The sequence below is a fragment of the Salmo salar genome, chromosome 27, assembly GCF_965601325.2.
Source record: "Salmo salar chromosome 27, fSalSal1, whole genome shotgun sequence".
Lineage (NCBI taxonomy): Eukaryota > Metazoa > Chordata > Actinopteri > Salmoniformes > Salmonidae > Salmo > Salmo salar.
Window position 1 is genome coordinate 11472904 of NC_138317.1, and position 10493 is coordinate 11483396.

Consider the following 10493-nt stretch of genomic DNA (forward strand, 5'->3'; position numbering starts at 1 on the left):
ATTCACCGTACTGGCCTATGATTATAACGGGGATTCTGATCCAAACATACATTCCTACATTGTGCCCCTTGCCTGAGAGGATGGAAGTTCAATATGTATCTAGATGTAGTAGGCTAGTGTTAACTAGCTAACGTTCAACATTAATGGAAGTTAGACTAGCGAGTTAACGTTTTAGCCAGGTAGCCTAGGACAACAAAAAATAAAAGCGTGTACTGTATGATAGAGTGATAGACCGTTTCGTCAACATGAAAGAGAGGAGGATGGCATTGACGTTTCTCTACAAGTAGGGTGAGTCAACATGTTTCTTCTACTTGCACAAACACACACACACACACACAAATCGGAACCATGGACAGCCACATCATATTTAGCTTACATTGATTGGACTAAATTGCATTAGTCTAAGCGTGAGGTGATTTGACGATGTTGAAATGTTGAAATGGTGCTGGAATAGTGGAAGCAGCTCCTGTTTACTTTGCGACTTGCTCTCCGTGGTTCTGAATCAATAGTTGTTTAGTAGTCCGAAAACGTCGGAAACATTAACTTACTTGACCATGCTGTAGGTCATGTTTGGTGCATGCAACATGCTTTGTGGACTTCACCGGACAGAGGTTGCTCTCCGGTTTTGTGATGAAACAAAGGTGTGGTTGAGTTTATTCTGCTACTGTGTCTTCTTATTGTCTCGGCCTTTAGACCTATGTATCACAGTCACATGGCATATGAACTAACGGGTTATAGAGAAAACAACACAATTATCACAACACATAGGTTGTAATATGGCTTTTTTTTGTGGGGCTTGGCTTCCCCAGTGATTTGGCCCACACACCGCTCATGCCTGTGTGTGAGAGAGAGAGTTCATTATTAAATGACAATGTCATGTTGACAAACGAGTTGGCCGAATTAAATTCTCTCTCATCAATAACAAGGCGCTCCCAATCAATACCAGCTTACAATTATATCCCCACCTTGTTCGCTACTCTAACAAGCCCCTAATACAGAGAAACAGAGCTCTATTGTCCCTGACACACACACACACACACACACACACACACACACACACACACACACAGCGTTTCTAAGTAAAACAATTCAATTATAAATCTCAAGCTCTTGTCATTTCCTTATTATCTGTACTGTTGACATTTTATCTACCACCATCTCTCTCTCTCTCTCTCTCTTTCTCTCTCTCTCTCTCTCTCGCTCTCTCTCTTTCTCTTTCGCTCTCTCTGTCTCTCTGTCCTTGCAGCTTTGACTAAATGATCAATGCTGACACATTGTCAATAGGCCCTGCCAATAGTCCCCCTACATATCCGTTATTATACTTACACCGGCGGAAGACAGATAAAGATGGCCGTAAAACATTAGCAGTCAATACGGCACAAGTAGTATGATCATTGCTGCAGCAACGCCATGAGCCCACCAGTACCAGTACTTACAGGTTACAAGCTCAGCTGATCCAATGGAATACATGGCAAAGTCATAGTAAGAATATGTGTCAAATGTGGGCTTTGGCTCGGCCTTCATTTCACACGTAGCCTGCTGTTCTTATCCTTCAAGTACTGTTCAAGTAATTTCATACATATTCTGCGCACATCCGTATTTCACAGTCACACACACATTCTTATTCTTATTGAGCCTGTTTTCTCTCACATTTCCCCCCCACCCCTGTCTACATTTCACACATATTCTGCATCCCATTTCATCCCTGTGTTGGGGTGTAATGGATTGAAGACATGTAAAGGGACTTTTCGTGGCCACACCTGGTGGAGCCTTTATGCTGCCGGAGCCTATGCCTAGTCCTGTGAGCCAGGGGTCCTAATAGCTTAGCTAACAGAGCATCAAGGCTCCATCTAATGCAATGACATGCAGACTGGCCTGCTCACAGAGTAGATCCCCCCTCCCTCGATCACAGCCATTGTGGAGGGGGGTTTGTGAGCCTTAGCTACTCTCAGGGGATAAGAGCCGCTATTGCCAAATCTGGTGGGAGACCGAAGCTATGGGTGAAAGTGTGTGTGTGTGTGGTATTTTCCTCTGAAATCTTTCGCTCAAATCCACTCTTTACATGAATCTACTTTAAACACAGACGAGTTATTTTCATTCTACTGTATGTAATCGGGTCAACTACTCTCTCTAACCTCTATCTCTTGCACTCCCTCTGTTTCACCTTCTCTCTCTCTCTCTCTCTCCATCTCTCATTCACTCTGTGCTGTGGCCATGTGCACTGAGACTGTGTGTGTGGGTAGATTTAGAACCGGGATCAATAAGAAATGTAGGAATCAATGCACTTAGCACTGGGAAATCAATGAGCCCTAATCGGGATGCCAGTGGCACAAGTCAAAACAATTAAGAGAGAAGAAAAATGTTTAACAACCTCTCTCTTGCTTACACAGAGAGAGAGGGAGAGAGGGAGGGGAAAAGAGGGAGGGAGAGAGAGCGAGAGGTAGGGAGGGAGAGAGATAAGATGAGAGTACTGTTGGGAATCAGTGAGAGTGAAAGGAGAGAGGAAGGAGAGGAAGGACATGTTGAGTGAGGAAGGAAGGAAGGAGGGGGGAATAGAGAGATGGAAAGAAGAACAGAATAGAGAGATGGAGAGAAGAACAGAATAGAGAGATGGAGAGAAGAACAGAATAGAGAGATGGAGAGAAGAACAGAATAGAGAGATGGAGAGAAGAACAGAATAGAGAGATGGAGAGAAGAACAGAATAGAGAGATGGAGAGAAGAATAGAGAGGTGGAGAGAAGAACAGAATAGAGAGATGAGAGAAGAACAGAATAGAGAGAAGAATAGAGAGGTGGAGAGAAGAATAGAGAGGTGGAGAGAAGAACAGAATAGAGAGATGGAGAGAAGAACAGAATAGAGAGATGGAGAGAAGAACAGAATAGAGAGATGGAGAGAAGAACAGAATAGAGAGATGGAGAGAAGAACAGAATAGAGAGATGGAGAGAAGAACAGAATAGAGAGATGGAGAGAAGAACAGAATAGAGAGATGAGAGAAGAACAGAATAGAGAGATGGAGAGAAGAACAGAATAGAGAGATGGAGAGAAGAACAGAATAGAGAGATGGAGAGAAGAACAGAATAGAGAGATGAGAGAAGAACAGAATAGAGAGATGGAGAGAAGAATAGAGAGGTGGAGAGAAGAACAGAATAGAGAGGCGGCGAGAGGTGGAGAGAAGAACAGAATAGAGAGGTGGAGAGAAGAACAGAATAGAGAGATGGAGAGAAGAACAGAATAGAGAGATGGAGAGAAGAACAGAATAGAGAGATGAGAGAAGAACAGAAGTATCCATCTGAGAGAAACGAGGACATTGTCAATAAAAGAGACGTCTTAAGGACTGAGAGATTCAATTTACTCAAGCTGTTTCACAATATGTGGCAGATGTTGGGCTCTCAAACCAAAACAGAGAAACGCCGTACCGCTGCTCAAGGGGATCTTCAGAGAGAAAGAACCAAAATGGTGGTCGTTCACTCCTTTAATTAATGGTCGCTGTGTGAATAAAGTGACGTCTGCCTGCTGCGTGTTGGTTGGTCCTCATGGCCAGTTGGCTCAACGGTCCATCAGATGGCCAAATGAAGGGTCACTCATCCATGTGTGACCATGTGAGTCCACCTGTCAATCAACACGTCCAACTAATACATCATCAGTTATTACACCCCAAACGCTATGACCAACCAATAGGGTTCCGGCTTTCTGCCACAGTATCTACTAGTATCCAATCAGGAAAATAGAGAGAGGTGCTGCAGGGTGGTTGAGGGGGGGGGCGTGCAGGTTTTTTTGGGGGTCGATCAATAGTTACACCCCCTCGCCGAACCCCAGCTTTTCCTGGCATTACTTGTGGTGCAAAAATCAATGGTGAGACCAATAACTCCTCACTTGTTGGTGGATTAGTGAACTGACAACTAATCAGGGAGTTATTGAATCTGACACTGGGGCTATTAACCTATCGATATGACACTTGCCCCCATACACACACACCACACACACACACACACACACACACACACACACACACACACACACACACACACACACTTGCATAATCACGTCCATACCCTGAAACCTAGCTGAACCCATAGGTATTTTAATCCGATCCACACACAGAGAGAAAGAGAGAAAGAAGAAAAGAGAAGAGAGAAAGAGAAGAGAGGAGAGAGAGACAGAGACAGAGACAAAGACAGAATAAAGACCTAAATACAAACACAAACACATGAGCAAAAGGTTCAGTAACAACTATAGAAATAATTTCATGAAAACACTGCACCTTGTGCAGACTAAACAGTCTTTTTTTGGATTTGTTTTTAAAGAGTAAATACGAATGACATCAATTGAGTTTAGCCTGTTTAGAATGTATTCACTTAGTTCAACTTTTTTTTTTTTTTTTTTTTACATGTTATATGGAATCCTGATATTGACAACTAACTACCAATGGCCAGAACATATCCAGCCAGTTCAATAGAATTCACTTAGTTAAACCTTTTATATTGTTTATAAGACGGATGTCAATGACATTTTCAACAGATTCAAAATAGTTGTTATTTCGTCAAGATCATTATGAGATGAATAATACATTATATGGGATTATGAAGTCTTACAGTGCATTGTAATAACCACATCATAACGTATTATACCTATATTATTTGAATACAATTTTACAAAAATGTATATTGCTTGTTATACATCGGTATATTCATGTCTATTACTGCATGCATAATAGACAAACATAGGGGCACATCATTTTCGGCTATAAAAATGGAAGAGGGCCAGCGACCAGTTTCTCTCCACTCTCAGCATTCCACCGTAGAAATAAATGTACTCAGCATCGAACACCTGTTCAGAGAGAAAATGGGGTGCAATTGCTTCTACTTCAGAATGGTAGTCTCAGAACATTATGACTGTACATCGGATTAAGAGACATCTACTCGCATGACTTAATGGCCCCGCTGAGGCACCGTAGCGTCGTTTTTTGTTTTTGGACAAGGACGTTAATTAAGCAGGTATTTTAAGAGTGTTGGTGAGAGGCGGTACACCAGCCGGGTATAGGGAACTGTGTACAATAAAAATGTGAAGATTTATTGTGCTTTTTCTGTTATTTTGTCTTTTCTGTTCTCCTTTGATAGGGAGAGATACTTTCCAAGTAAATCACTTGACAAGGGTCTTTGAAATAACATGTTCGAGCATCGCTTGACAAAAGCTCTGGGAATTCTGTTCAACAATAGGAAAGTACAGGGGAGGGATAAAGTGTGTGTGTGTGTGTGTGTGTGTGTGTGTGTGTGTGCGTGAGTGCGTGAGTGTGACCATGAACCAACGCGTACAAACGTGTTCTAGCAACCGCAAAAACGGCGAGAGAGAACGACAACAGCGCGAGAGAGAAATGGAAGGAAACTGAAATATGTCAGAGAAAGAGAGATTTTAAAAAAAAGCAGAGATGAAGAGGTGCTGTGAGGAATGGGGAGAGGCATGGACAGGACATGCTGAGAGTGTTGGGCAGTGATAAAAGGGCGCGCCAGAGTCCAGCCCAGAGAGGAATCAAGGGAGGTTACGAAATTATAAACACAAAGAAGGCAGACTGTGGGTCCTATACATTTGGGATTAAGGAACATATGCAGGGGAGTAGGAAGGGATTCGAGTCAAAATTGAGGTAGAAAAAGAGAGTGGGGTGTTTTGGGGGGGAGAGAGTGGATATCGAGACACAAGTGCTTCGTGAGGCGTATTTCCACCCTCCTTTCATCATTGGCTCGCCCCTCCAAAACCGCCCCCCTTACCTTTCTATATGATCCCCTGGGCTGGTGAGATTGGTGGGGAAGTTAAGAGAGAGCGGCAGGCGCTCGCTGGCGCCATCCATTTGACTGTGGTCTCTCACTGCACTGCAGTTCCCGTGCCAAGAGAATCAGCACCAAAAACATCCTGGTTGTGTCAACTCTTTTGACTGACAAACGAGTCTGGGTCTTCTGTGTCGACAATGGAAAACATCTACATCCAATGGTGTGACTGGGAGGGGAAGGAATCGCCACTAGTATACTACAGAGATGTGGGTTTGTCAAAGGGGTCTCGAGGGCACATGTTTGACTCAACATGTGTCTCTCTCAATCTTACAGTTTTTCAGTAAAGGGAGTAATTGTGAATTTACATTATTGTATTTTTTTAAGTGTTTGAAAGGATAATATAACAACAGTTAGAAAACAATATGATTGTGAGTTTAGCAAAATTGTGAGTTTTTACACTATTCAATTATCGTCATAGAATCAAAACTCCTAATCTGAAGATCACAAATGTAGCCGTCTGAAAAGGGTCTGTGTGTGTATGTGAGTGTGTTTTACTGCAGAGTGAACATGTGTCATAAAGATGGAATTCTTGTATTAAAGGAGTAGGGGATGAGGGGGTGTGGGGTGTGAGGAGGGTCAGGGATGAGGGGTGTGAGGAGGGTCAGGGATGAGGGGTGTGGGGTGTGAGGAGGGTCAGGGCCTGAGGGGAGTGAGGAGAGTCAGGGGCAGAGGAATGAGGGGTGTGAGGAGAGTCAGGGGCTGAGGAATGAGGGGTGTGAGGAGAGTCAGGGGCTGAGGAATGAGGGGTGTGAGGAGAGTCAGGGGCTGAGGAATGAGGGGTGTGAGGAGAGTCAGGGGCTGAGGAATGAGGGGTGTGAGGAGAGTCAGGGGCTGAGGAATGAGGGGTGTGAGGAGAGTCAGGGGCTGAGGAATGAGGGGTGTGAGGAGAGTCAGGGGCTGAGGAATGAGGGGTGTGAGGAGAGTCAGGGGCTGAGGAATGAGGGGTGTGAGGAGAGTCAGGGACTGAGGAATGAGGGGTGTGAGGAGAGTCAGGGACTGAGGAATGAGGGGTGTGAGGAGAGTCAGGGACTGAGGAATGAGGGGTGTGAGGAGAGTCAGGGGCTGAGGGTTGAGGGGTGTGAGGAGAGTCAGGGGCTGAGGAATGAGGGGTGTGAGGAGAGTCAGGGGCTGAGGAATGAGGGGTGTGAGGAGAGTCAGGGGCTGAGGAATGAGGGGTGTGAGGAGAGTCAGGGGCTGAGGAATGAGGGGTGTGAGGAGAGTCAGGGGCTGAGGAATGAGGGGTGTGAGGAGAGTCAGGGGCTGAGGAATGAGGGGTGTGAGGAGAGTCAGGGGCTAAGGAATGAGGGGTGTGAGGAGAGTCAGGGGCTGAGGAATGAGGGGTGTGAGGAGAGTCAGGGGCTGAGGAATGAGGGGTGTGAGGAGAGTCAGGGGCTGAGGACTGAGGGGTGTGAGGAGAGTCAGGGGCTGAGGAATGAGGGGTGTGAGGAGAGTCAGGGACTGAGGAATGAGGGGTGTGAGGAGAGTCAGGGGCTGAGGAATGAGGGGTGTGAGGAGAGTCAGGGGCTGAGGAATGAGGGGTGTGAGGAGAGTCAGGGACTGAGGAATGAGGGGTGTGAGGAGAGTCAGGGACTGAGGAATGAGGGGTGTGAGGAGAGTCAGGGGCTGAGGAATGAGGGGTGTGAGGAGAGTCAGGGGCTGAGGGTTGAGGGGTGTGAGGAGGGTCAGGCATGAGGTATTGAGGAGTGTGTGGAGTGTGAGGAGGGTCAGGCATGAGGTATTGAGGAGTGTGTGGAGTGTGAGGAGGGTCAGGGGCTGAGGGATGAGGAGTGTGTGGAGTGTGAAAAGTACAAAAATGTACTGTAAGTCATTCTTGATAAGAGCGTCTGCTAAATGATTAAAATGTTTAAAAAGTACTGCGAGGAGGGTCAGGGGCTGAGGGAGTAGGCCGGGGTACACCAGTCAAGGTCAAGAGTTAATTCGCCACACAGAGAGGGATGTAGTAGGGAGAGTGGACTGAACAAGGGAGGGAGAGGAAGGGGTGGCTGAGCTACAGGAGCAGTCCAGGGGGAGCAAGTTAGATGTTCACCCCTTCCCTCCCTCCCCCCTCTCTCTCTCCCTCTTTACTCCACATCCCCCTTGACCACAGGGGTCAGCCTCAGTCGAATGAGGTCAGCCGTCTGGGATGAAATTGAACCTTGACCCCCCCCCCCCCCCTGCTTGATCGCCTGCTTGCATCCCGATCACCTGGACAATGAACCCTGCAGACAGTGGTGGCTATGGGTTTGAGATTGTGTGTGTGTGTGTGTACAAGATACTACATTATTTATTCACCACTTTGTATAGATGGGGCTACTTGTTAAAATCAATGTTTAACACAATATTGACTTTCCGTTTCTCATTCGGAATTATTTCCTCACTGCGGATTTTCCGCGACAGCCATTTTCTTTGGTCAGAAGTCCTATCTGGTGCTTTCACTATTACCCTCTGGTTACTAATACGAATCATCAGTACATAGGGATGTTGACTACTCAATGTGGCATACTATCGCACGTCCGGTCCATTCGTGGTCTGACAACCGATGCCCATGTCAAACTCTTTCCATCGGGTTATTCATATGTATCTGACTTTGCTTTTGATAGTGTTTCCACGATTCAACGAGTAACACTAGCGACTGTAGAATCATTGAGTATATGGATGCTGCAGGGAATTAAGGCTATATGTAGCTGTTTATTAGGGAGTTTATAAAACACATAATAACTCCCTTATTAAACATAATAACTCCCTTATTAAACAAAATCACTCCCGTATTAAACATAATAACTCCCTTATTAAACAGAATCTCTCCCGTATTAAACATAATAACTCCCGTATTAAACAGAATCTATCCCGTATTAAACATAATAACTCCCTTATTAAACGTAACTCCTTGCGTATGTGAGAAATTAAATTCTGAAATGGTATAAAATAAATGACAAAGATTCAAATTCTGCAGAATTCATGTATAAAAGCAAACACATTTACCTTGTAATCTAACATATATTTTGGGGAAAAGCTGCCCGTTTTCTACCTATTCCAGTATGATATTCCTTTACTGAAGCGCAATAGTTTTCCCCAAAAACTTTATTTACGTGTGAAAATAAACTTGAACAAGGTCAATATTGATATTCGTTAGTGACGCCGATAGTATTTGTGTTTGTATTTACTAAGGATCCGCAGCGGCTAATCTTCCTGGGGTCCAGCAACATTAAGGCAGTTATATACAATTTAAAATATTACATGACATTATATGTGTTCCCTCAGGCCACTACTCAACTACCACATATCTACAATACAAAATCCATACAAAAAAAATGTATATTGTCCACATAGCACAAAGCGTCGTTATAGCACAATGGGGATGCGATATGGGCTGCCTGCCTACGTTGCAGTTGCGGTCTGTCGTCAATCGCGAGAGTGACCACCTGCCCTTTGACACCGGGTCCCTCTAATGGGCTGGCTCTGGCTGCGGTAGGTGACAGACGCTCTCCAAACATGTATGAAACAGGCAATACTCATAAAGACACCCTCTTTCGGTAATAACAACACACGTCTACCATGACAAGTTAGATATTTAGTGTGTTCCTGCAAGCTATAAGACTCTTGTAAATTTAGAAAAATAGTTTCAGAAATGATTTACCGGTTTGTTTTTGATGTTTCCTAGTGTTAAATGTAGGCTCATTAGTTTCTGCAGTTCTATTGCAGTGGGTAGGCTATATCTCGATGCGTGTTATTCTGCGGTACTGTCGTTCTTGTGAAACCTTGACTTCTGGGACAATAGGTTGGCCTACATTCAGTAGAGGCCTACTTCAAGATACAAAAATGTTGATTCATAGCTTGTATAAAGGGCATGCAGGTTATTTTCATGCATGTTAAAGCTATAAATGAAATGTCCGTAACGCATTAATATGTTAATTTAAACAACAGTATTATATTATTCTTTAACTATTATATTTATATTATTATGATTATTATGATGGTGATTGTTATTATTATTGTTATTGGTTAATATGCATTTGACACAGTTGTGGATTGGGAAATCAATGGTATATTTTCAGCAGAATGATGAAACAGTTGTCATTTCATTCCGACCTTTACAACACTGAAGAAGAGGACAAAAGTAAGGACCATTACCTATACAGAATATGAATATACATCATTCAGAGGCAATATTCATATGCAAATAATAAGCAATGTTAATAAAATTCGAACATGCTTTGACGGTAATTTCCAACTAAATCCAATGAGGTTTTACCTTTTCCCACATATTACCTCGTCAAATGAATGTTAAAACGTGGAGCAACTAACTATATGTGTTGCTTTGTAAAAAGAAAAGCGTACTCATTCTCTTTCTATGTCCATCTAACTGAGTCATGAAGGACATTCTCGTTCATAGGCATTAGCCAAACTCTGACCAATGAAGCCGCATTTCCGAGTGCATGACAAATTCATTCAAATCGCCTATTCATTGATCAGAACGAATACACGATGACAAATAGCCTGTTGTCTACAGCTACACTGCATTGCATTTTAATAAAATATTTAAAAACAAATCTGAGATAATAAAATACAGCCCACTTCATTCAATGAATAATTGTTTAAATAAAACCGTATTGGCTTTATACTTTGCTAGAGAACTTTAATAATGAATTCATAGGATGAATTGCATGTGAG